Source organism: Macrobrachium nipponense, chromosome 8, assembly GCF_015104395.2.
Source record: "Macrobrachium nipponense isolate FS-2020 chromosome 8, ASM1510439v2, whole genome shotgun sequence".
Classification (NCBI taxonomy): domain Eukaryota; kingdom Metazoa; phylum Arthropoda; class Malacostraca; order Decapoda; family Palaemonidae; genus Macrobrachium; species Macrobrachium nipponense.
The window spans coordinates 93,253,948-93,258,947 of record NC_087203.1 but is presented as its reverse complement, the minus strand read 5'-3'; positions in this window follow the sequence as shown (position 1 = coordinate 93,258,947).

Here is a 5,000-nt window from a genome sequence, read left to right as displayed (position 1 = left end):
GTGGATGATCAACATACCAATTTGCAGACCTCTAGCCTCAGTAGTTTTTAAGATCTGAGGGCGGAGAGATAAAGTGCAGACGGACAGACAAATAACCATCTCAATAATTTTGTTTTACAGAAAACTGAAATGAGAAAAAGAAAAATAGCAGAGTAGGAGTCTTTTTCAGGAAAAATAAAAATAATGTTCAACATTGCAAGAGAGAAGACATTTCTCAATAAAGTTATCATGGCACGAAAAGTCCTGCCAATTGTTTACATCCAAATCCTCCGTAAGTGTAATTTTTCACTAAGGAAGAAGGAATGACGAAAAATCAGGTAAATCAAACGTTACTCCAATTTCTGGCGTATCTGAAAGAGCGAATCAATTGGAGTTCTGATGACAAATAATCTAGTATTAATTTACCCATTGATGAATAAATCAAGTATTTGAGTCGGGGGAAAGAGACTTAGCATCAACAAATTCATTAATCAAGAGGAATTAATTCTAATATAAGGAGAGCAAAGTGGCGTTTAATCCAGGAATTGAATTACGTATTACACAAATTAAGAAATTCTATTTCACGGAGATAGCAGCAAATGCGAGATGATTCCTGTGGAATTTATGCTAAGTAAAATATCTTACATATTTCATTCTCTTTGTCTTTAAAGCTTTGATGCTGTCTTCGAAATTTTTCCAGAAATCATTGTCTGGAAATATCAATAATTGTTTAATGGTCATACAAGGGCAGAACCCAGAAATCATTGTCTGGACATATCAATAATTGTTCAGTATCGTATATTTAGAGATTTATTTCTTTTAAGTAAAACAGTTCCACGTTGGCCGAGTGGATTTCGCGCTCAGCTACTAATCCGGTGGTCCGAAGTTCGATTCTCGGCTCGGCCAACGCGGAACCAGAGGAATTTAGTTCTGGTGATAGAAATTCATTTATCGATATAATTTGGTTCGGATCCCACAATAAGCTGTAGGTCCTGTTGCTAGGTAACCAATTGGTTCCTAGACACGTAAAAATATCTAATCCTTCGGGCCAGCCCTAGGAGAGCTGTTAATCAGCTCAGTGGTCTGGTAAAACTAAGATATACTTCACCTTTTAGATAGGACGGTTCGTGGATGTAGGTTTCTGTTCACCAACCATAAACGGATTGTCTCTTGTTTTTCAGTGTTTTATAAGTTGTGATTTAACAGAGAACTTCCGCTTTCACATTTGATCCCTGGTATTCTTTTCCTGCCGAGAGCGACCAGATCTGTTAAATGGCAGCACCAACAAACAATATACAGTAAATGTGCCTCGCTGTCGAAATACCTCGGTTCCAGCGGTCTTTTATTCCTCACACTGTGGAACTGTCTCCCTGAGGATGTTGTACAATAATAAACTTAAAAGTTCAAACGAAGATGTTTACAACCTTCAAACAATTCTCCTTGTACTTTGATTATTTAATTATATTTTGATCTATTTATTTATCTAGTGTAACCTGCGTTTTATAAAACAAAATTCAATTAATCTACTTCCTTTCATTCTTCCTTTAACATCACATCTTTTTTTATTCAGCTTGCAGCCATTCGTGAAAGACACTGACAATTCCTTTTCCTGTCATTGCACTGACGAGCTCACACTTAAAATTTTTAATTTTTTTCTCTAATTAAGTCAATTCGACGATAAACATCAACATGCTTAAAAAATGACAATGACAAAAAATTGAAATATTAAACGCACAAGCTTGGTAAAAAAAAAAAAAATACAATAAAATGAAAATATTACTAAACGCACGGTAACAAAAACTGCTTGGGGACGATTATTGGGTCAGTGTATGTTGCGTTTGTCGACTTCCAGGATACCGTAAGATTCATCGAATGCAAATAAAATATGTCTGTGGAATTCTACCGTAAGCAGAGGCACGCTAGATTGTTTTATGAATAAACGTAACACTAGTAAGAAAACCAAAACCTACACAAACGTTGAGAAGAATCTTCTTCAGTGCAAACAACAGTTATTCATGACCTTAAATTATCCTTTTTTTCTGCTATTTATTAGCAAAACGTTCAGGTTGGCTTATTTTTCATACTTATTCACAAATGTACGTTCACAGAAGGCGTAAATTACCAAAAGGGCATTGTTTAACATATTTCAAAGGTACATTTAGTATTCATATACCACTCTCATGGCAATTTAACTCTAGACACAATCTTCTCTCTCTCTCTCTCTCTCTCTCTCTCTCTCTCTCTCTCTGGTGTTTCAAGTTAAAAGACTCCTCTTCCGCTACCCTCTGCTGAATGATCATTTTAATACACCTACATAAAGCGAGATCATAACTTTAAGATTAACAAATGTCTTAGCCTGGGTTAAAGAATGGTCGAATTCTGAAGAAGACAGAAATAGAAGTTTGACAGCTATGAGCTGATCCACTTAGAATCGGCGGGTTACCGCCTAAACAGCCCTCATTTTATGACTTGATATATACTGACATTATGCTCATAACATATTTACATTCACATTGCCTATTTGGGTGAAATAACCCTTGAGAATCGTTTTCTAATGGTTAAGTTCACGGCTTCCAAACGGCGATAATCTTTGTGCGATTTCTTCAAGTACGTAGGTCTACCTTAAAAACAGCAGTTAAGTCTTTGCCAACAGGTGATTCTGTGTGTGCGTGTGTGTGTGTGTGTGTGTGTGTGTGATCACTGAAAGACTAAATGAACCTGATATCTTTTGGATCGACACAAGGCCGGCACAATTATATACACCAAAATTAGATAGCATAACCAAATGAATCCCCCCATTAACCCTTCAACCAGAAATAACCCGGGGTAACAGTTACCTAATAGGCCATAAACATCAAAAGAACACTCAATTAAACGATTTGTCATCCGTCAAGACTCGAATGGCACGGACTCGGCTCCCGAGATAAACCTATCGTGAGCAATGAGAAAAATATCGAACTATTTTAATGGGTCTCATTTCAGGTTGAGAGGAACTGGGGCGGCCCCGGGGGAAGGGGGGGAGGGGGGAGAGATACGTATCTCACGAAGAACGCAAGTCATTCGACCACTACCAAGGGTTCCCAGAATGCGGCCCCCCCTACCCCCCTTTTCCTTCCCTCCCATACTTCATGCCAAAACCTGGCATGCCAATGGTTGTGGGTGTTACCTACCTATCAGGAAGAAAAATGAGGTAAAGTCTAAATGGAATTTTGTCACCAGGAAGCTAAGAAATGCTTCTAGCTTTTAAAATACTTAGAATACCGATATTATTTTGATTCTAGGACTGAAGATAATCATTTGAAATTACCAGTGAGATGTATTCAAAGGAAACCTTGGATGATCACACAAACCTACAGGCATATAAGGGCAAGAGGAAAGAAATAGTATACACATGTTAAAGTGCGCTTGTCCAATACGTAATATGAACTAAATTTTCAACTCAGAATATTGCTAATAAGTGGATAAATGGAACATGTTTCCGTTTAACAGACGAGAAGCACATTCATAACAAATAATTATGCTGGAAATGACTGTGTTCATAATCCTGCCAAAAATCATCAGAATCAGAGAAAGAGAGAGAGGGTGTCAGAAACTGCAGCTGAAACAAAACGAGATTATCTTCCGAGTTCTAACGAAGGACTGAAATGACAGAATAATGAAGTTATGATTTTTATTTTACATCCAACTACATTAAATTCTAAAAGGAAAAACAAATCCAAATCGGGGAAATTAAACACATTTAAATCAACTCATATTATCTTGTCGTTATAAAATTCTTGCATACACAAATGAAAGAAGCCTTGAAACTGAAAAGCAATTATTGTGCTGATAAATTATAGCAAGAGAAAATCATAACATAGACGTATGTACAAAAAATACCAACTAACTCACTCCCAAGGGAGAGGGAAGGAAGCAGATCTGCCACTGCAGTAAAGCATACCGATGATAACAAGAGCCTGAGCTTTTATATATATATATATATATATATATATATATATATATATATTATATATATATATATATATCAACACTTATATATATATATATATACATATATATATGTATTATATATATATATATATTATATTATATATATATATATATACATAAAATATTTATATATTATATATATATATATATATATATATAGATATATATATATACTATATATATATATATATGTATATATATATATATATCATATATATATATATATATATATATATATATATATAATATATTTATATATATATATATATATATATATATATATATATATATATATATATATATATATATATATATATATTATATATATATATATATATATATATATATATATATATATATATATATAAATATATATATATATATATATATATATATATATATAAATATATTATATGTTATTTTGTTCCTCGCAAATGGATACCGATGACATTCTCTCTCTCTCTCTCTCTCTCTCTCTCTCTCTCTCTCTCTCTCTCTCTCTCTCTCTCTCTAAGAAGAAGAAGAAGAAGAAGAGAATAAGGAGAAGGAAAAGAAGAAGTAGACCAGTCTGCCACATCAAGGTACCATAATACCCAGGGCACTCGAATTGGGTACATATTCAAGGTAAAAACCCTGGTTTTGGTCTGATTCAAATATAAATGACCTCAGCCTAAATCCAAATGCTATAAATATTTCCATCAATAAATAATATTATCAAATGTTTCACATGGACTTCAGTCATATAATTCCCATTCCGTCAGTATAATTCTAATGGAATGAAACTTTTTTTTATCAGTTTCACCCATGAAACCTAGTATTTTTCTTTAAACACAGGGCATTACATCAACTCTTCCTTACTTAAAGCTTGGATTTCTCTTCTACTTTAATGTTTACAAAAGCTCCCATTAAATATTCGTAATCTAACCAAAGTACCGAATTTTCCATTTTTAAATTTTTTTTATTGCAGCCTTAGTAACTAGCATTGAAAATCATAATCCAAGACAAAAAAACTTCCCCAACATTCAATGCCT